At 33.5% G+C, this 24,050-nt stretch overlaps 3 pseudogenes; all 3 read left to right on the forward strand.

Annotated features, from left to right (window-relative positions):
* Window positions 1–1,849: 1,849 nt before the first annotated feature.
* Window positions 1,850–4,676, forward strand: LOC125853873 (G-type lectin S-receptor-like serine/threonine-protein kinase RLK1; annotated as a pseudogene).
* Window positions 4,677–6,662: 1,986 nt separating this feature from the next.
* LOC125860579 (G-type lectin S-receptor-like serine/threonine-protein kinase LECRK4) lies at window positions 6,663–11,381 on the forward strand (annotated as a pseudogene).
* Window positions 11,382–15,779: 4,398 nt separating this feature from the next.
* On the forward strand, window positions 15,780–21,322 carry LOC125853881 (deoxypodophyllotoxin synthase-like; annotated as a pseudogene).
* The last annotated feature ends 2,728 nt before the right edge of the window (window positions 21,323–24,050 follow it).

Raw genomic sequence — 24,050 nt, forward strand, 5'->3', positions numbered from 1 at the left:
CTGATCGTTAGGTGTTTTACTATTTTATGGGGTTCTTCTCCTTCCATGCCTATTTTATTTAAATAATAGCAGCAAGTAGGCAGCCTATCATGATGGCATAGCCACAAGAAGAATTTAATTTTGTTCGGGCATTGTTGATCCCATATCCATTTAAAGTTCTTGTTCCGCTGGTTTATCTTGGGAATCTTTGTTTTTGATGACGTGCTAAAGATATCGTTGTTAGTCAATGTCCAGGAAGGTGTGTCTTTAGCTCTAATCGTTGTTGGTATGATGGTTCCCCTAATTTTTTAGTTTATATCAGGTGGTACATACTTCCAAGCCTACTTCAATGTTTTTCCAGATTTTGCTTTTTCTCCTCTGAAAATATTCTGGCGATCGTATACAATTATTCTTAGCATAAATTCCTAATAAGGTCGCCACCCAAAGTGTTGTTGGATTTTTAAGGATTTTCCATGCTAGCTTACTCAGTAGGGCCAGGTTCTTCCATTTACAATTTTGGAGACCTTGAGATTTGTCTAATGTTACGGTGTCCCAAGAAAGTAGATGTAGTTTTTTCTTTGTGTTAGTTGTTCCCCAAATAAAATTCCGTTGTATTTGGTCTATCCTATTGGTGATACTGGTCGGCAACTTGATAAGTTGGATTATGTGGGTTGGAATGTTGTTTAAACATGATTTGGCAAGGAATACCACTAGTCTTGAAAAGCTTTAGACTAACACATTTCCTGTTTTCTATCATGATTATAGGACTCAAAGTTGTGTATACTCAAAGTTGGAGGGCATAGTTATGCGCTGACCAAGTTAATGGTTATATATATTTATGTATTATACTTACTTTAGAAAACCAAGGAGGTATAATTATTCATTTGTGGAAGAGACAAGGGTAATTTAGTCAAATACCCTCTTATGATTAATGTTACTAAATACTTTATTGTCAACAGTATTTTCTCATAACAACTTGTTTTTTATTTTTTTAAGCAAATAGATTATTTAAAGTCAAAACAAATTAGTGTTTTTCATTACCTATTATTTTGTTGAATTTATTTAGTGAATAGACAAAGAAAAGGATCATCTTAAAATACTAAATGTTATAGACAGACAAAGTCACACAGAAAAGTCAAGAGTTATATTCAATTTTCCAACTGAATTAATAGTTAAAAGATATAATCAATGTTCCATCAAGACAATTGGAGCTAGGACCACAAATTGCCTAGTTTTTATATCATTATTTTTCTTGACTCTGGAATTGACCTAGTCACTAGTCTAATTAATATCTTGCTAGTGGTAGGCGGAAGAAGTATCGGAAAGAGGTGATTAGACCGGTTATGACTTATACGTAATTTCAACTTACCGAGGACATGACCGTAGATAGGAGGTTGTGGCACACACATATTAAGGTAGAAAGTTAACAGGTTAACGGTGTCCTCGCTTATCCTTCCATTATAGCAGTCCTAGCATTACTCTAGTAGTTTCTTGTCCTTCGATTTCTTTTACTATTTGATGTTTCTTATACTTCGATTTTCGTATTATTTAATTGTAGTTACTGGTCAAATTGATTGTTCATCTTCTCAATAGTACTTTTTCATGACTTCTTCACTTCTTTTATTTCTTTTTACGTTTTTCCTTAAGCCAAGGGTCTAAAAAAACAACCCCTCTACCTCTAAAGTAGAGATAAAATCTGTGTACGCTCTACCTTTATGTAACATCATTCAACTAGGAGCTAATTGCCTTGATATAAAAATTATTCTTCCCTTTATTGATATTATTAGTCATACATGCACCTAACATAGAAAAGTAGAAGTTGACTCTAAAGTCTTCATTGTTCATCCAAAAATCACACAACGTAACAAATTAACAATAACACCAATTAATTCATGTTCTTGATTTGTTCAGACAAATCATATTTTCTCTTGCAATGTCTAATTATATTTCTTATTTTCTTGTAATAATTCTTCTTTTTTTCTTTCCATTACACAATTTAGCTCAAAATAATGGTAGAATAGCTACCAGTAGTTCTATTAGTGCAACAGATGAAAGTACCCCATGGCTTTCACCATCTAATGATTTTGCATTTGGTTTCAAAAAAATTGAAGAAAATAAAAATGAGTTCTTGCTTTGTATATGGTATGCAAAAATTCAAGAACAACTATAGTTTGGCATGCTAATATAAGTAATTTAGTGCCACAAGGATCAAGATTGAATCTTGATTCTCAAAGAGGTTTAATACTTAGTGATCCTCAAGGGAATACTCTTTGGAGAAGTGATTTGGTTTTTGGTAATATTGATTATGGATTGATGAATGATAATGGGAATTTTGTTGTAATGGGAAGAAATTCTAATGATCCATTGTGGGAAAGTTTTAGAAATCCAACTAATACTTTGTTGCCAAATCAAACATTGGAAAGAGGAAGCTCCCTTGTTTCTCAAAAGTCACAAGCTAATTTCACTCAAGGTATGTACGTGTTTGAATGGTCGTATCTATCATACATCGTATCCTCCCCAGACCCCACTTGTCAGATTACACTAAGTATGTTGTTGTACGTGTTGAATTATGTGACCAACTCATTTGATTGTTTGATTATATTTGGTCTCTAACATGATATCTATATTATGGGTTGAGAGTACGATTTTGATGATTTAATTATATTATGTCTCGACAGGTAGATTTTATCTTCGGATGCTTGATAATGGGAATATGGTGCTTGTTACACAAAGTGTGCCTTCCAATATGGATTAGATGATGAGTACTATAACACTCAAACTTCAGATACAACAAATGCAACAAATTCAGGGGATAAGCTGGTTTTCGAAGAGAATGGGGTGATGTATGTATTGAAGCGAAACAATCAAAGGCAAATTCTTACTCCGCAATCCATTCCTTCAGCTTCGGACAATTATCATCGTGTGACACTTAACTTTGATGGAGTTCTTAGTCATTATTATCATTCAAGGATTTTGAATAGCAGTGGCTGGAATATTCTGTGGTCTCAACCGAATAATATTTGCATCGAAATTGATGGAAACTACGGACCTGGTTCTTGTGGTTACAACAATGTATGCAGTCTTGGTTCAAACAACAAACCAGTTTGTAACTGTCCTAAAGGATATTCGTTGGTTGATCCGAACGATGCTTATGGTGACTGCAAACCAGATTTTTCTATAAGTTGTGATGAAGTTGGGAGGGGTTCACCTGATGATTTTTACAGTTTTATCACGATTCGTGATACTGATTGGCCGAAATCAGATTTTCAGCAAATTAGCCCTTCTACTGAACAAGACTGCCAAAATGCTTGTTTGAATGATTGTTTCTGTGTTGTTGCCATTTATAGAAGCAATAGTTGCTGGAAAAAGAAGCTTTCGTTATTGAATGGGAGAATAGACACCAATTTGAATTCAAAAGCTTTTATGAAAATAAGGAAAGATGGTGTTCCTCCTCTGAGTACTCCTGGCTTTCCAAATTCAGGATCTAGTCGTAGCAAGAATTGGCGAAATCTGGCTGTTGTGTTGTCCGGGCTCTTAGGAAGTTCTGTGTTGGTAAATATTCTTTTCATCAGTGTATTCTGTTGGGGATTCTTCCACATTTACAAAAAGAAAATGAAGATATCGCGCCCTACGAGTCATGTGGCAGACTCTATGTGTCATAGTTTTACATACAAAGAACTTGTAGAAGCCACAAAAGACTTCAAGGAAGAGCTAGGCAGGGGTGCATTTGGGATTGTTTACAAAGGGGTAATGCCTATCGGTTCAAGAAACGTTGTCGCTATAAAGAAGCTGGACAGAGTTGCTCATGAGGCAGAGAAGGAATTCATAACTGAAGTAAATGTGATTAGTCAGACTCATCACAAGAATTTGGTCCGTCTGCTTGGATATTGTAACGAGGGAGCTCATCGTTTGTTGGTCTACGAGTATATGAGTAATGGAACTCTTGCAAGTTTCATTTTTGGTGATCTGAAACCTACTTGGAGTCAGAGGACAAATATCGCGATGGGGGTTGCAAGGGGACTTGCATACCTCCACGAAGAGTGTAGTACACAGATTATCCATTGCGACATAAAGCCTCAAAACATTCTCCTTGATGATCATCATGTTGCACGAATATCAGATTTTGGATTGTCTAAACTGATGATGATTAACCAGAGTCGAACGCTTACTAATATTAGAGGAACAAGAGGTTATGTTGCACTAGAATGGTTCAGGAATAGTCAAATCACCGTTAAGGTAGACGTTTACAGCTTTGGTGTACTACTTCTAGAGATCATCACTTGTCGGAAAAACTATGAGAATGAGGAAGCTACGGACCAGAGGTGATTCTTACAGATTGGGTTCTAGATTGCCTTCAAGAAGGAAAGTTGGAAGCTCTAGTGCAAAGTGATTTCGAGGCTTTGAATGACAAGAAGCAGCTCGAGAGGTTCGTGATGGTTGGTGTTTGGTGCATTCAAGAGGATCCGTCTACGAGGCCTACTATGAGGAAGGTCTGTCAAATGCTTGAAGGATCTGTTGAGGTGACATTTCCGCCATGTCCATATAATTTTAGCATTACTATTTAAGATCATAAGCTTCATTTACGCGCGATTTACCTCCTCTGTATGTCCTTCTTCGTTCAAGTGTTCTTGTTATATGACTTGCTTTCATGTTTAAATTGTATGAATCAAGATACTGTCATCCATATTATATCAGTGTTCTTAGGTAGTTCTGTTTTTGTTAATGGCTACTTCTTTTGAGTACTTTCTCTCGAGTTTCTGTTTGGGCTTTCAGTCCACGCTTAAATTGTTCCTGCATTGGTTGGGAATGGAGCTAACCTTTGGGGTTGAGTTACGCCCAGATACCATATCTTTACATGGTATTAGAGCTAGGTATATCCTCGTTTGGCTCTCAGTCCACATTTCAGTTGAGTCTGAGCGAGAAGGGGGTGTTAGAGTGAAGTAGAATGTCACATTAGTTGGGGAAATGGACCGATGGTCTACTTGTATGGACTTGAACAATCTTCCCCTCATGATCTAGCTTTTGGAACTGGTAAATCTAACTTGTATTTCCAAAAAAAATTGATCGGAAGCCAAATCACCAATATATTCATGAGCAAAACACACATGAAAAACTAAGAAAATCATCTAACTCTTGATAAATGGCCCCTAAATGCCAAAAATATGTTGTGGATCACGACGATACTATACGTACTTCTCCCTCAACTCATTACAGAGGGTCTTGTAAAGGTTTTTCAAAATAACCGAGTGGAAGTCATATCACCAAAATATTCATAGCTAACACAGACACCATTTAGAAAATCGCTTAATTCTTGAAAAATGGCCCCTAATTGTCAAAAACATGTGGTGGATCATGGTTAGGCTATACGTATTGTTCCCCCAGATCATTACGAAGGGTCCCGTAAAGGGTTATCAAAAAAATCGACCAAAAGTCATATCACCCAAATATAATGGGCTAACACACACGAAAAACTAAGAAAATCGTCTAATTCTTTATAAATGATCCCTAAATGCTAAAAATATATCGTGGATAATGGTGAGACTATACATACTGCTCCCCCAACTCAGTATGGAGGGTCTCATAAGTTTTTTTTTCAAAAAAATTGACCGGAAGTCATTTCACTAAAATACTAATGGGTTAACACATACGAATAACTGAAAAAATCGCGTAATTCTTGTAAAATGGTTCCTAAATACCCAAAATGTTGTGGATCATGATGAGGCTATACGTACTACTCTCCCAAATCATTACAGAGGGTCCAATAAGGTTTTTCAAAACAATCGACCGGAAGCACACGATCCTCCGAAATGAGTTGGGGGAGCAGAATGTATAGTTTCACCGTTATCCACGATATTTTTGAGCATTTAGCATTTCAATTTATTTGTCTCATTGATTTAAAGTAAATATAATTTTAAATTTTGTGAATTTAAATTAAAGATACGTAATTAAAATAACATTTAATCTCATAAACATGTCAGGTAAAAAACTTGTATTAAAGCGCTGTGAAAAATATTTTTTGACATGCTTATGAGATTAAAGGATATTTTAATTACGTATCTTTAGTTTAAAGTTTAAACTCACAAGATTTAAAATTGTCTTTTTAAAAATAAACCAGACAAATAGATTGAAAGAAATGAAATATCAAATTTCCTTCTCTTTTGTTCACTCTTCCCTTTTTAACAAGACAAAATCATATGCATTCACATGAAATAACCAAACAATCTTGCCGAGCAAACACAGTGGCGGAGCTAGAATTTCATCTAAGGAGTGTTAAAATATAAAGAAATAAAATCGTATAGAAGCCAAGAAGTGTCAATATGTTATAAATACATACATAAAAAAAATATTTTCATTCTAACTATACAATGCAATTTTTCAACAAAAAGGTGTCGATCGATACCTCTTAACTACATGTGGCTCCGCCACTGAGCAAGCAAGTATGTTGACAGAGTGTTACTAGCTTATTAATTTTNCAAATCATATTTTCTCTTGCAATGTCTAATTATATTTCTTATTTTCTTGTAATATTTCTTCTTTTTTTCATTCCATTACACAATTTAGCTCAAAATAATGGTAGAATAGCTACTAGTAGTTCTATTAGTGCAACAGATGAAAGTACCCCATGGCTTTCACCATCTAATGATTTTGCATTTGGTTTCAAAAAAATTGAAGAAAATAAAATGAGTTCTTGCTTTGTATATGGTATGCAAAAATTCAAGAAACAACTATAGTTTGGCATGCTAATATAAGTAATTTAGTGCCACAAGGATCAAGATTGAATCTTGATTCTCAAAGAGATTTAATACTTAGTGTTCCTCAAGGGAATACTCTTTGGAGAAGTGATTTGGTTTTTGGTAATATTGATTATGGATTGATGAATGATAATGGGAATTTTGTTGTAATGGGAAGAAATTCTAATGATCCATTTTGGGAAAGTTTTAGAAATCCAACTAATACTTTGTTGCCAAATCAAACATTGGAAAGAGGAAGCTTCCTTGTTTCTCAAAAGTCACAAACTAATTTCACTCAAGGTATGTACGTGTTTGAATTGTCGTATCTATCATATATCGTATCCTCCCCAGACCCCACTTGTCAGATTACACTGAGTATATATGTTGTTGTACATGTTGAATTATGTGACCAACTCATTTGATTGTTTGATTATATTTGGTCTCTAACATGATATCTATATTATGGGTTGAGAGTACGATTTTGATGATTTAATTATATTATGTCTCGACAGGTAGATTTTATCTTCGGATGCTTGATAATGGGAATATGGTGCTTGTTACACAAAGTGTGCCTTCCAATATGGATTATGATGATGAGTACTATAACATTCAAACTTCAGATACAACAAATGCAACAAATTCAGGGGATAAGCTGGTTTTCGAAGAGAATGGGGTGATGTATGTATTGAAGCGAAACAATCAAAGGCAAATTCTTACTCCGCGATCCATTCCTTCAGCTTCGGACAATTATCATCGTGTGACACTTAACTTTGATGGAGTTCTTAGTCATTATTATCATTCAAGGATTTTGAATAGCAGTGGCTGGAATATTCTGTGGTCTCAACCGAATAATATNCAAAATCTGGAAAATTGGTCAAGTGTAGAAATCAGTGAGTTTTGGCCAAATTTGAGCAGTTATAACTCCTAGCTCAGGATGAGTTAGGAGTAGTTCCAGTTATGATTGCGAATCTTGTGGAATGATCTTTTCAACGCCACCGAGTTTGCTCGATTCCGAGTTCGTATGAGCGAGTTAAGCCCTTTGAAAGTTGGGCAGTTGGCAGGGAATCTGTCCGGAAATTTTAAGGGCATTTTGGTCTTTTCCCTAGCTATTTCTTTTGGGGTTATATTGTTGTGTTAGGCTGATTTTTGGATCATTTGGTCCCATTTTAAAGAGTGAGAGCTAGGGCTTGTGAGTGAAGAGGAGAAGAAGAGAAGAAAGAGGAGATCAAACAAGTTTCCGTCAAAGATCGTCGTGGATATTGTCGGGGGTGATCCCTACTAGGTATGTGAGTTCTTAGTGTTGGGTTGATCCTTTCCCCCACACACCAAACTCATTTTTATTATTGAGAAAAGATTGGATATGTTGTTGAAGTTGTTGGGTTGTGATGTTGGTGTTGTTGATTGTGTTGTTAAAGTCCCTTGTTGATCTGGGCATGTTTGAGGTTGTGTTTGGGTTGAAATCTATTGTATGTTGAGGGATTTATTATTCTAAATGTTTGGGGCTGTAAACCTTGAAGTTTAGAAGGTTTAGAGTTGGAGAAAAGAAGGAGAAAAGTCGAAGTTGTCGGGGAAAAGGGGTGGCGCGTCGCGCCTTGCAGAGCGCCCCAAGAAGTGTTCTGAACTTCACCCCTTGGGGCGCCGCGCCCTACAGAGCGCCTCAGCTGGCCTTCTGAGCTTCAAGGTCTGGCGCTCCGCGCCTTGCAGAGCGCCATGGACGCCAAGTTCCCCCTTTCTTTTCACGCTTTCTCATACATGTTCCTTGGTATTGTACCTATGTTTCCTAGTTGTTTCCAACACCCCAAGGTACGTTTAAATGTCAAGAACTCATTTATAAATGTGTGGTCATATACCTTGAATTCACAATCCAATTCAAGGCAAGTTAGTATCAAGTCAAAGTGAAGTTAGAGTCAAGTCAAGTAAGGTTAAGAAGTAAGCCCAAGCAAGTCCTCAAAGCTTTACAAGAGTCGTTATTGAACGTTTTAACTTCGCTTCAAGTTTCAAGTCAAGCAAGAGTATAGAGTTTCAAGTCAAGTAAAGAGTCTCGAGTTTCAAGTTAAGTCAAGAGCATAAAGTTGAGTCCATTTCTCAAAAGCTATTAGGGAACTAAGTATTCCCAAAGAGGTTTGTAAATGTTTTACATTTGAGTAAGAGGGGAACCATATATGTTTTCCAAAAGAGCCTTTGGGCTAAGTTTTGAGTAATTATCTCAATTAAAGAAAGATGTGTTTAAAGACACTTATGAGCCAAAGTATATTTTTGGGAGTAGTATTAAGCACCGAATTGGGGACACGAGATCATATTAACTCAACTCTCCATAAGAACCATGTGCTAACATGGGACTTGATGTATCATTCTTTTTAGATGATCACGTAAGATTAAGCTAGTGGATCCACTAAGCAAAAGTAAGGTCCTATATCACGGCAAGGTATAGGATGGTCCTTAGGCAACGTGAGGTAAAACATTGTACCACCACTAGGGCTCATAGTGGTGGTATTCGGTTAAAGAATCTCCCACTAAAGTTATATTACTTTTATATAAGTAAAGTTGAGTTTGTCATTGTTTTATCATTAACGAGCTAAGTTGGTTCACTATTTTTGCAAGCTTTATATATAGCATGTGTCTTATTGCTTTAAATATATATATATATATATATATATATATATTGAGTTCAGTTATTCATAAGTCGAACAGAACCAAGGTAAGTATTCTCTTGTACTCTTTTCAAGCTTAAGTTGCGGTTTAGCTTTCCATCTCGCATACTCGTACATTCAATGTACTGATGCCAGTTGGCCTGCATCTTATGACCATGCAGATACAGGTACCCCGGATCAGCATCCTGCACATCGTTGATCCAGCTGAGCACTCCAGAGTCAATGGTGAGCCTCCTTGCATTCCGGAGGACTCAATTATTTTGTATTCTTAGTTTTGTTTTATTAGGGTGTTGCGGGGTCTGTCCCAACATCCATTTTCAGTATTTTAGAGGCTTCATAGACAGTTAGTCAGTTAGTTTTTGATTCTCTCATCTAAGTATATATGTAAATAACCTATTTTGAGATTCGAGTTGCTTTTGAGGCCAGATTTTATAAGTTAAGTTGTTTTGTAACCTTGCATTTGTATTGAGTTATTCTGTTGAGTTAGGTTTCCGTTGAGTTAAGCAAGCCAGGCCAAGGGTTCGCTTGGGGCCAGAAAGGGTCTTCGGGTGCTGGTCCCGCCCAGGGTGTAGGCTCAGGGCGTGACAATTTTGTGGTCTCAACCGAATAATATATGCATCGAAATTGATGGAGACAAAGGACCTGGTTCTTGTGTTTACAACAATGTATGCAGTCTTGGTTCAAACAACAGACCAGTTTGTAACTGTCCTAAAGGATATTCGTTGGTTGATCCGAACGATGCTTATGGTGACTGCAAACCAGTTTTTTCTATAAGTGGTGATGAAGTTGGGAGGGGTTCACCTGATGATTTATACAGTTTATCACGATTCGTGATACTGATTGGCTGAAATCAGATTTTCAGAAAATTAGCCCTTCTACTGAACAAGACTGCCAAAATGCTTGTTTGAATGATTGTTTCTGTGTTGTTGCTATTTATAGAAGCAATAGTTGCTGGAAAAAGAAGCTTCCGTTATCAAATGGGAGAATAGACACCAAATTGAATTCAAAAGCTTTTATGAAAATAAGGAAAGATGGTGTTCCTCCTCTGAGTACTCCTGGCTTTCCAAATTCAGGATCTAGTCGAAACAAGAATTGGCGAAATCTGTCTGTTGTGTCGTCCGCGTTGTTAGGCAGTTATGTTTTGGTAAATATTCTTTTCATCAGTGTATTCTGTTGGGGATTCTTCCACATTTACAAAAAGAAAATGAAGATATCGCGCCCTACGAGTCATGTGGCAGACTCTATGTGTCATAGTTTTACATACAAAGAACTTGTACAAGCCACAAAAGACTTCAAGGAAGAGCTAGGCAGGGGTGCATTTGGGATTGTTTACAAAGGGGTAATGCCTATCGGTTCAAGAAACGTTGTCGCTATAAAGAAGCTGGACAAAGTTGCTCATGAGGCAGAGAAGGAATTCATAACTGAAGTAAATGTGATTAGTCAGACTCATCACAAGAATTTGGTCCGTCTGCTTGGATATTGTAACGAGGGAGCTCATCGTTTGTTGGTCTACGAGTATATGAGTAATGGAACTCTTGCAAGTTTCATTTTTGGTGATCTGAAACCTACTTGGAGTCAGAGGACAAATATCGCAATGGGGGTTGCAAGGGGACTTACATACCTCCACGAAGAGTGCAGTACATAGATTATCCATTGTGATATAAAGCGTCAAAACATTCTCCTTGATGATCATCACGTTGCTCGAATATCAGATTTTGGATTGTCTAAACTGATGATGATTAACCGGAGTCGAACATTTACTAATATTAGAGGAACAAGAGGTTATGTTGCACCATAATGGTTCAGGAATAGTCAAGCCACCGTTAAGGTAGACGTTTACAGCTTTGGTGTACTACTACTAGAGATCATCACTTGTCAGAAAAACTATGAGAATGAGGAAAGCTACGGACCAGAGGCGATTCTTAGAGATTGGGTTCTAGATTGCCTTCAAGAAGGAAAGTTGGAAGCTCTAGTGCAAAGTGATTTCGAGGCGACAAGAAGCAGCTCGATAGGTTTGTGATGGTTGGTGTTTGGTGCATTCAAGAGGATCCGTCTACGAGGCCTACTATGAGGAAGGTCTGTCAAATGCTTGAAGGATCTGTTGAGGTGACAATTCCACCATGTCCATATAATTTTAGCATTACTATTTAAGATCACAAGCTTCATTTACACGCGATTTACCTCCTCTGTATGTCCTTTTTCGTTCAAGTGTTCTTGTTATATGACTTGCTTTCATGTTTAAATTGTATGAATGAAGATACTGTTATCTATATTATATCAGTGTTCTTAGGTAGTTCTGTTTTTGTTAATGGAGCTAACGACCCGAGCCTACACCCTGGACGTGGCCGGCACTCGAGAACCATTTCTGGTCCCATGTGCTCTTTTGAAGAATGAACTTCACTCTTTACTGTTTATTCATCTCAAAACTCAAGTCTTAAAACAAGTTTAATGCATTTGCAAAAGAGTTTTTAAAATAGAGATCATGCCGAATTATAGAGATGAACGACTCAATTCAAGGTTTTCAATAACCATAGATAGAACTCAATACTTGGAACTTAAAGAACTTCAATGTTACTACTCATTTCAAGAATGCTCAACTCAGAGGATTCATGCGGAATTATGAGAATGAACTACTCTACTCAGGGGCTTCATGGGTAACATGTAGTAGTCCCATGATTAGGAATAACATCTCAAAAGGGATTAGGAAATCAATACTCATCAAGTCTTGAAACTTGAAGATACTACTCCTCTCAAAGATACTCAATTTATGGCGTTCATGCATAATTTATGGGCATGAACGACTCAACTCGAGGGTCTAAAGAACATTATAGAACTCATGTATACGACTCTTCTCATTCTCATACTTACTTCCTCAAAACTTAGCTCAAATCAATAGTTGATTCAAAGGATTCACAATTTGAACTCAAAAACTTTCTTGAACTCTACTCTTAACTCTCTCGAATGTGAATTATGAATTCAAGAGTTATGGTTCATGATATGAAGGATCTCGTGATGATAAAATAGACTCATGAGTAAATTCTCCTCACTCTCATACTCACTTGCTCGAGTCTTGAAACAAGTTACTAGAAATTGTAGAATACTCCTCAAAAATACTCAAAGGGACTTTCTCAAAAATGTTCGAAAGAACTCTACCTTGAATTTGATTTATGAATTCAAGGTTATGATTTGTGATAGGAAAGATCTTATGATGTTTAGGAGTATTTTTAGATAGATAAACATGAGAAACGATCAAGAAATCACTGTCTGGAAGCAAGTCCGCGATGCAGAGATGCATTTTAATATTTGGTCCCAAAATAAATTTTGAGGCAGAGGGGTCCGCGACCTCTCCGCGACGCGGAGAAAGATTCTGGGCATAGGGAGGGTAGGTCGGCGACGCGAAGTGAAGTGCCAGATTCGCCCGACTTTTTCCTTCTTCGTTTTCTAACCCCAATTCGCCTAAATTCGATTCTTTTCTCAATTTCTCTTTAGATTCAGATACCCAGTACATGTACACAAGAATCTAATCAAACAAAACTCTAAAATCAACACGATTTCTCAAGAACTCATGAATCTCCTCTAAACTCAAGAACGAAAGGCAATTTCAAGAACACAATTCAAGAACACCAAACTTTCAACTTTCTAGAACGAATTTAACACTGAAATTAACATGATTGGCGTGTAGGTGAACAAACCCAACACTATGGAAGCTTACATACCTAAAAGAACCATCTTATTGAAGAACTTGAAGGAAAATCTTGGAAGAAGAACCCTAGCCTTAGCGTTTTCTTGAATTGCTTGAGCGTAGAATTTTTGGAGTGGATGAGAGGGTTTGATTTAAGAAAACTGATTTTTCTACTCGTTTAGGGTAATTTAGATGACCTCCTAAGGGTTTTTAGGACCAAAATACCCTTTAAGAAATAAATAAAACGATCTAGGAGTCGGAATAATTTTTCAGCAGGCAGTGAGGTCTGTATTGGCTCCGTAACGCGGAGCCATCGCGGAGCTGCTGCCAGGTTTGAGCATCTTTAGTAAATCAGTCATAACTTTTTACTCAGAGCTCAAAATTTAGCAAACTCGGTGGCGCTGGCAAGAGGACTCGAAGACCTTTAATTTGTCATTTTTTTGCCCACCTAACTCATCATGTACTAGGAATTATGGTCGTTTGAATTTGACCCAAAACTTAGAAGAGTTTAGGAATGACTTCAATGAATTCTCTCTAGTTCTTTTCGGAACTCAAGGTGCTATATCTAGTTACCTGACCTTAATACTTAAGAAAATTTAAATTCCTCGGTAAAAACTTACTCACTACGAAGGATGGTTTGAGTCTTAGCTCAAAAATTTTCCGGGTGTTACAACCCATATACCATATCTTTACATGGTATTAGAACTAGGTCTATCTTCGTTTGGGCTCCCAATCCACGTTTCAGTTGAGGATAAAATTTAAAAGAAATAATTATTTTTATGAACTAACAAGTAATTTATAGTAATTATTTTTAATAATGTAAACGACTAATAATTACTAAAGTCAACTTACCTTTGATCCTGGTAAGATTTTAATACTTTTTGGAATCCATTTTAATACTCCACCGTTTTAAATTATTTATTAATTTTTTATTTATTACTAAAAATATATTCTATTCATTTATTTTTATTTGTTAGAATATATTTATATCAAAGCCATTAATAGGAAGTCACCTTGCTTGCTAACATATCGCATGGTAAGAATTTAATTATGTATTGAATTTATTTTAGTTGAATTACTCCCCCATTTATTTTTTTATTTTTCACATCTTCTAAAAAAGATTCTATTCATTCATATTAATTTTTTTAGAAATATATTTTTATTTTTAACATATTAAGACAAAATATTTTATTTTCATATTTTATATTTATATTAATTATTTATTCTTCAAATTATTTCTCATGATTTAAAATTAGACATCAATTAATATGAAATTTTTTAAGAAATACTTATTTCTGTGTTATATTATATTATATATTTTATATTGTTATATTTTTTTATAATAATTAAAATTATTTGAATATGTTATTCTCAATAATCCGCTTACTAGTTCATGAACTAGAGGGAGAAACCTTTTTGTTTTCTTCTAAAAATCAAAATCCTAACTACACCCCTGCACGAATTAATCTTGTTAATCCATTTCCCATTATTAATTATAATTATACCTTTGCACGAATTAATTTTGTTAATCCATTTCCCATTATTATATTATAATTACACCTTTGCACGAATTAACTTTGTTAATCCATGTCTCATTATTTTACACCATTTGTTTCCTATTTTAGACTTAGTTCCTAGTTTACCTCTGTCATTAATTATAGTCGTTTCTCTATTACATTTTTCTAGGCATTCTACTTATTATATTCAATGGTGATATAGTAAAATTAACCTTCTATTTATAGTTTTCAATAATGGACAAATATTATTGTATAGTGAGAGTAATAAATTCATCAATGACTTGTTCCAAAGTTAAAGTTCCAATGATGGACAAATATTATTGGACAATGAGAGTAATAAATTCATCAATAATGGACAAATATTATTGGACAAATATTTGTTTGAGGGTGATATTAAATTCATTTTTAAGTAGTAAATATGTGTAATAGATAGTAATGATAGTTTAAGCGTGTAGCTGACTTTTCGAGACAAGTTGAAGGTGTAATTTATGTCTTATATATATTATGATTTTATTGATTATTTAATTAAGAATTGGGCCTAAATATTTATAAGCATATACAATACATACATATGCATATGATTTTATTTTTATTTTGAAATATCTTCTTAATTAATATAATTGAAGTAACTAATTTTGTATTCGTGGTTAGAAATGGTTAGTTTTGTTTTGGAGGAAAAAGTATTTTGAAGAAATAAATGCAACAATTAAAATAAAGATATTATAGATTTTTTACATTACTCAATATTTTATTAGAATCAATAGAAACTGTGCCATATGTAGCAAACTTTTTACATTACTCAATATTTTATTAGAATCAATAGAAATTGTGCGATATTTCCAAATTTTGCATTTATTTGTCTATAGTGACTAAACACTTCACTATAGACAAATAATCGTAAAACCTTATTCTAATACTAATTGAAAATGCAAGGGAATGTGAATTGTAAGACCTTACTTTAATACCTTACTTAACAATGAATTTAAACGATACGATACAATAAAGTTATATAACAGTCAAAATAAACATTGTATTTAAACGAATAGTACAATACAATGCGTATCAAACCATCCAAACAAGGTGTTAAGCTCTTTAAAATACTAGTACTAACTTATTTGTCTATAGATACTCTCTATCACCCCCTTTAATTTTCACATTGTGAAGTTTTTAATTCCTTCTTTGCTTCTATCTATCTCCTTCCCTTTTAATTTATTCGTCAATGGCATCTACCAAAGTTAAGATTCCCACGATAGATTTTTCGGAACTTAAACCAAACACTCCACTATGGGAATCCACAAAAATTCAACTTTTTGAAGCTTTACAAGAATATGGTTGCATTGAAGCAATATATGGTAAAAATCCAAATGAAATTAGAGAGGGTATCTTTGATCGATATTGCAAAAAAAATATTTGAATTTCCCTTAGAGACCAAAATGAAAAATCATTCAGAAATACCATTACATATTGGCTACATAGGGCAAATTCCACACTTGCCATCTTATGAGAGTTTGTGTATTCCTGATTTTCTTACTCCTCAAAGTGTTTTGCTAATATATTTTGGCCTCATGGTAATCCTGAATTCTGGTATGTCTACTTTTTTTAAAAAATAAAACAAAATATTATGTTTAAATTTAATTTATGCATTGATAAGAGTCTTGAGGCAACGATACAATTATTTTCGTGTAAATTAAAAACTATAAAACTTCAACAACAATAAAGTCTATGTGTAGATCACAGATTCAAGAAGTGAAAACAGTCACATATACTCACATTAGGATAGGATAGTGTAGATTGTCTATGATCTATAGACGACAAATGTGTTATAATGTGTGTGACATATATATAGGTCATGAGTTCAAGAAATGAAAACAGTTGCATTAGGGTAGGATAGGGTAGACATATTAGGATATGATGAATATAAAAAAAAAAATTCTCGAATCTATTCTTCATCACACTTTTAGAAAAAAAATAAAAATATCATATGTAACCACACTAAAATATTTGTCATAAAGCCATGATCTGACAAGTAAGAGTTCGATTCCCCTCCCTTATTTCCCTTTTCACTATCCCATTGTTTTAAAAAAATACAAGATTTAGTTAAAATGTAATATGTTTATACTTTATACTAACATTATATGTGAATTAATTTTTTGCATCAATTTGGTCAAATCTTATGCAAATTCACTTCTGAAATTGGATGAAATGATGAAAAGGATGATTTTGGAGAATTTGGGATTAGAAAAGCACATTAATGAATTGTTGGATAATTTTGTCCTATTTAGATTTACCCATTACAAGGGATCATCAATTATTGAAAACAATAAATATGATGGATTGGGTGCCCACACAGATAATAACTTCTTGACTTTTATAGCACAAAATCAAGTCAATGGTCTGCAAATCAACAAAAATGGAGAATGGATTGATGCCAGTATTTCTCCAAATTCTTTTGTTGTTTTGTCTGGTGATTCCTTCAAAGTAAGTGTTACTCATTTTTTTTAGTGTTATTACTTTGTTGGAACTTGTGCTATTCAAACCCTTCAAAAATATTGTTGAACCATATTAATATTTTAAGAAAACATAGCTTTTAGAGGATCCGACCTACAATAGACAATGTATGTGTAGAATATATCGAATCTAAGCGACTTCAGTTGGAAGTACATGTTTAATTTTTGAGGATCGACCTACACTCGTGTTCAATTATTCTTCAAAATGAATATTTTTGAATGATGTGAAGACACTGGATAATACTTTTTGAAGAGTCTAAGAAACATTAGTTATAACTGGATCTACATGTTTAATATTTTCATGCAAAACTGAAAATGAATATTGATAATTAGTGGCGCCTATGTTTTCGAATCTCTTAAAATGTTATCTCACTTGTATTTGATTATTCTCGAAAATGCATATTGTTGAAGGATCTAACACACTGAATCATATTTTTGATAAGTCGAAGCAACACAAGTTATAATTGGAACTACACGTCTAGTATTTTCATGGAAAACTGAAAATGAATGTTGCTATTTGGTTCAGCCTATGTTTCTCGAATCTTCAAAAAATTTGTCCTACTCGTGTTGAATTATTCTCCATAATGCATATTTTAGAAGGATCTAACACATTGAGTAATATTTGAAAAGTCCAAGCAACATAATTCATAATTGAGACTACATATTTAAAATTTCCAAGAAAAATTGAAAATGAGTCTTGATATTTGGTAGAGCCTATGTTGCTCGACTCTAAAAAATATTACCTCACTTATATTAGATCCTTCAAAAAGCATAATTTTGGAGGATTTGACACTAAGAGTGGTATTTTCAAAGATTTCAAGCAACACTTCATGAAACACTAAAAATAAATCTTGATATTTCTTTGAAACTTATGTTGCCTGATTTTTCAAAAATGTTTGAACTATATGCACCTAGGTTTTGTAGTTTGAATAATTCAAAGGATCAGATCGATCACTACTAGAAATCACCTATTTCTGACAAAATTCATTGGAAACGTGCAAGATGGAAATTATTTTCGATAAGAATATAACGCATGTAGGAAAAACATGTATTTCTAGTCATAAATAAATGTATTTAATTTTAAGTTTTATACACTGATGATATGAGTGAAATTATACAGGCATGGACAAATGGTCGATTGCATTCTCCCCTCCACAGGGTAGCAATACCTAGAGAAAGTGATANAACTTCTTTGGGAATACATAGTTCCCTAATAATTTTTGAGAAATGAACTCAACTTGAAACTCTTGACTTAACTTGAAACTTGAGTCTTAAAATGAAGTTAAAACACTCAACAAAGACTCTTGGAAAGCTTTAAAGACTTGCTTTGGCTCCCTTCTTTAACTTCTAACACAACTCTTAACTTCACTTGACTTGGAAACTAACTCTCCTTGAATTGGAATCATGAATTCAAGGTGTTTGATCATGTGTTATGGACGAGTTCTTGACGTTTAAACGTACCTTGGAGTGTTGGAAACAACTAGGGAACATAGGTACAACACCTAGGAACATGTATGAGAAAGTGGGGAAAGAATGGGAAAACTTGGCGCTCTAGGCGCTCTGAGAGGCGTGGAGCGCCAAACCAAAAACTTCAGAGGGGACCTGCTGGCGCACTGAGAGGTGCGCCGCCCCAAGGGGGAAAGTTCAGAACCCCTCTTGGGGCGAGCTGACAGGCGCGACGCCCCACCCTTTTTCCCCGAAAATTGACTTTTCTCCTTAGTTTTCTCCAACTCTACACCTTCTACACATCAAAGTTTCCAGACCCAAACACTTAAGATCACAAACTTCTCAACATGCAATAGATTCAACTCACAAATACTAACCGAAACATACACCAAACCAACAAGAACTTCAACACAACACAACTACAACTTCAACAATTATAACCAACAACTTCAACAAACATATTCAATCTTTTCTCAAAATTAAACGAGCTTGGTGTGTGGGGGAAAGAACCAACCCAACACTAGGAACTCACATACCTTAATAGGGATCACCCCCGAAGAAAACCACGACGATCTTTACGAAGTTTGCTTCTTTTTCTCCTTTCTCTCATTTTCTCTCAAGAACCCTAAATCTTACTCTTTTTAAAAAGGGAAAAACTGATCAAAAATCAGTCTTACACCTTAATATATATCCAAAGACAAGTCTAGGGAAAAGACCAAAATACCCTTAAAATTTCCGGACGGATTCCCTGCCAACTGCTCAACTTCGAAAGGGCATAACTCACTCATACGAACTTGGAAACGAGCAAACTCAGCGGCGTTGGAAAGACCAATCCACGAAATTTGCAATCATAAATGGAACCACACCTAGATCATCCTGAGCTAGGAGTTATAACTGTTCAAAGTTGGCCAAAATTTCATTATTTTCCATACTTAGCCAAATTTTCCAGATTTTTAAAATTCTTTCCAAAAAGACTATTTCCTAATTTTTAAGCTTCTTCCTAGTCCCCAACTTGCAAGATGTCACAGTTATTACTTTGTTGGAACTTGTGTTATTCAAACCCTTCAAAAATATTATTGAACCATATTAAATTTTTTATGAAAACATAGCTTTTAGAGGATCCGACCTACAGTAGACAATATATGTGTAGAATATATCTAAGCGACATCAGTTGAAACTACATGTTTAATTTTTGAGGATCCGACCTACACTCGTGTTCGATTATTCTTCAAAACGATCATATTTTTGAATGATGTGAAGACACTGGATAATACTTTTTGAAGAGTCTCAGATACATTAGTTATAACTAAATCTACATGTTTAATATTTTCATGCAAAACTGAAAATGAATATTGATAATTAGTGGCGCCTATGTTTTCGAATCTCTTAAAATGTTATCTCACTTGTATTTGATTATTCTCGAAAATGCATATTGTTGAAGGATCTAACACACTGAATCATATTTTTGATAAGTCGAAGCAACACAAGTTATAATTGGAACTACACGTCTAGTATTTTCATGGAAAACTGAAAATGAATGTTGCTATTTGGTTCAGCCTATGTTTCTCGAATCTTCAAAAAATTTGTCCTACTCGTGTTGAATTATTCTCCATAATGCATATTTTAGAAGGATCTAACACATTGAGTAATATTTGAAAAGTCCAAGCAACATAATTCATAATTGAGACTACATATTTAAAATTTCCAAGAAAAATTGAAAATGAGTCTTGATATTTGGTAGAGCCTATGTTGCTCGACTCTAAAAAATATTACCTCACTTATATTAGATCCTTCAAAAAGCATAATTTTGGAGGATTTGACACTAAGAGTGGTATTTTCAAAGATTTCAAGCAACACTTCATGAAACACTAAAAATAAATCTTGATATTTCTTTGAAACTTATGTTGCCTGATTTTTCAAAAATGTTTGAACTATATGCACCTAGGTTTTGTAGTTTGAATAATTCAAAGGATCAGATCGATCACTACTAGAAATCACCTATTTCTGACAAAATTCATTGGAAACGTGCAAGATGGAAATTATTTTCGATAAGAATATAACGCATGTAGGAAAAACATGTATTTCTAGTCATAAATAAATGTATTTAATTTTAAGTTTTATACACTGATGATATGAGTGAAATTATACAGGCATGGACAAATGGTCGATTGCATTCTCCCCTCCACAGGGTAGCAATACCTAGAGAAAGTGATAGACTCTCCCTTCAATTTAATACATTATCAAAACCAGGTTACTTCATAGAGGCTCCAAAAGAACTTGTGGATGAGAAACACCCTTTACTCTTCAAGCCATATGAAATGCTTGGATTATTTAATTATGTTGCTTCAAACCCTGGCACTATTGATGCTTTCAAGGCTTATTGTGGTGTTTGATATGATAAATGTGAATTTTCAACGAACGTTCTTATCGGAGTACCGCTAGTATATATGGAATATCCGATAAAACATTCATCAAAAATGTCTTCAACAATCCATCATTTCGTTTGGAATTCGTGTTTTCTTTCTAGTGTGTATCTTATGTTTGAATTGTTGTCGTTCTTTAACTTTTGAGTTCTATGTTTTATATATGCTGAAATAAAAAAAAAACATGAATTTCTGATGAACGTTCTTATTAGAATACCATTATTATATTTGGGATTTCTGATAGAATATTTATCAAAATTCACGTTTTTTTAATAGTGTGTATCTTATGTTTGAATTGTTGTAGTTATTAAGCTTTGGCATTCTATGTATTATGTATGTGTAATTTCGATGGGAATTCATGTTTTATTTGTGTTTTTTATGCAAATAATTAACCTATCTATATAACATAAGTTTTCAATGAAAAAATAACAAGAGCAGAGTTAGCCTGCAAGTGTCTATTCTGACTCGATTCAATAAAAATCTACTAATAACATTTTCAAATAAAATGAAATGATAAAAATAATAATACATATATATACATAGCTTTATTTTTACCTATTTATATAACATAAGTTTTCAATAAAAAAGTATTAATATTAAATAAAAAAAATTCGTCACATATTTAATCGTGTCTATATTATTTATACTGATGTTGCATAAAATATAACTAACCGTCAGCAAAGTGACACATAAGTAGAGGTAATTTAATGAGCTGACGAGAGCCTTTTGTATTTTTTTTTCTTCTTTTATTCTAAATTAAATTGACCTCTTCGTGACTACAAAATTTATTTTTAGAGGTTGTTTAGTATATGAGATAAGTATAATAATTTTGAGATAAAATTTAAAATTATGATGTGAAGTATCAGGCTATTAATTTATTTTGAGAGTATTTATTTTATCGTTTATATTAAAATGGTGAGATTATTATTTTCATATAGAAGGGGGTCATAAAATAGTCTCCTGGGATATCTCACTAATATTTTTTTTAAACTATTTTTTCTTTGATATTTTCCAGTGAAAAATGTTGAGCGACTATTTTTACATATATTTTGATTGAACAGGTGAAAAAAAAGGAAAAAAAATAGTGTTTTCACATAGACAAATTAGAAAGCTTCTAAGGGGTTGTTTGGTTTGAAAATGAGTTATGATGGGATAAGTTATGTTGGGATAAGTTATGTTGGGATTAGTTATGATGGGATAAGTTGTGTTGGGATTATTTTTTATTGAGTGTTTGGTTTGTTGTATTCAAAATAATAAATTTTAAGAACAATTTATTTGTTTACAAAAATGCCCTTCATTAATGTAAAAAGTGATATAACAAAAGGGTTGAAAGAGACATTTTTGTCATTTACCTATTTTATCCCGGGATTACTATACCACCCAAATAGAGGGATAACTTATCCCGGTACTAATTATTAATCCCGGGATAAGTTATCCCGAACTTGCCAACCAAACAACAAAATAAGCGGTACTATAATTTAATCCCGGGACTATATGGTATTATCTCTCACACCAAACGACCCCTAAGTATTTCGACAAGAATCTCTTTTGTACCATGTATTTTTTCAATGAACTGTTTAGATAAAAAATGAATAGAAAAATCATATCATATTACATAATTTTTTATTTGCGATGAAAAAAACCTCTATTTCTAGTGGTGCCGCATACCCCCATAACTTTGACTTCAAATCTGGTACGTATATACCTGCATCATACTTCCATTTGGCATATATGTCACAACTCACATGCATATTGGTTAATTTGTCTATAAAAAGGATCACCTCTTGATTTCAAAATTCAGAAAAAAAGAAGCTATTAATTCCATTTTTTTTTCTTTTAAATGACCATTTCTTGATTTCAAAAGAAGTTGCATGGATTCTTAAAAAATAAAAAAAATAGCACATAAAAGTGTGTTAATTTTCCTTCTTTGTTTCCTCATAGATTTTGATCAATTAGCATTTCCATACACAAAGGTATGTGATATACAATTAACATGAATCTTTTCATTTTTGTTGTAGTAATGGATGGAGGTCGATGATTAAGCTAAGGTAGATCGAATGTTAGTTGATAGTTGAGTATTGCTATATAGTGTAATTTTTTATTTTTCAATGTGTATTGCTATTTGTTTTGTATTTTGCTAGTTTGTTGTTGATCTCTTATCTTATAATTTTGCGTCAGAGACTTTTCTTTTGAGCTGAAGGTTCTTTCTTCGAAAAATAGTCTGAACTTTCTACCTTAACAAAGGTAGAGATAAAATTTGTGCACGTACATATATCCTATAGAGATTAAGTTACAATAATGGTGTAAAAATATAATAATCACAATTTTATTTTAAAGTTCTTGACATTGTAAAAGAATATTTACACCGTTAGAACTACAAAAACAGTGATCATAATATAAGTGAAATTAATTATCCGAAAAATAAGGAAAGAGATGTATATATATTAAATAGTATGCATTTTGATATAGATTTGGCTGAAAACTTGAAAAATAATATTTTAAAATTAAAGTTATGTTTAGAAGTGTATTTTACGTTAAAAAAAAAGTTTTGAAGTTTCGTGAGCGGAAAAAGATCATTCCAATGCATGACCAAATAATATTTTGGATTTCTTTTTGACCAAAAAAAAAAGGAAAATATATTTAACTCCAAATGGGCCCTTACAAGACAAAATTATATATATATATTTTGAGCAACTTTTACATATAGTAAACATAAAAATCATATTTGTATGTTATAGCTATAGTTTGCATAATTGAGTTCCATAACAAATTTTTTGTTGCTATGGAGCTTTTGATTTGTATAATTCGCTAGATACATCCAATTTATAAAAATTGTTTAGTTTTGTATATATTCATTTATACATTGTAATTTGTATAATAAGATCTGTATTTGTATAATTATAAGTGTATAGGATGAAAATATATGTATTTGTATTTGTATATACATTTTTCTCTCGCTTTATACAAACACAAACGCATTTTATACCGAAATGTATAAAATGGCTAATTGTATATACCGAAAATGGCTAATTGTATACCGAATCAGATGACAAAAAAATAAGATGTTTGCTGCGAATTACAAATAAAATAAACTATGACTATAACATTTAATTT

The sequence above is a fragment of the Solanum stenotomum genome, chromosome 1 (genome assembly GCF_019186545.1).
Source record: "Solanum stenotomum isolate F172 chromosome 1, ASM1918654v1, whole genome shotgun sequence".
In the NCBI taxonomy this organism is placed as follows: Eukaryota; Viridiplantae; Streptophyta; class Magnoliopsida; order Solanales; family Solanaceae; genus Solanum; species Solanum stenotomum.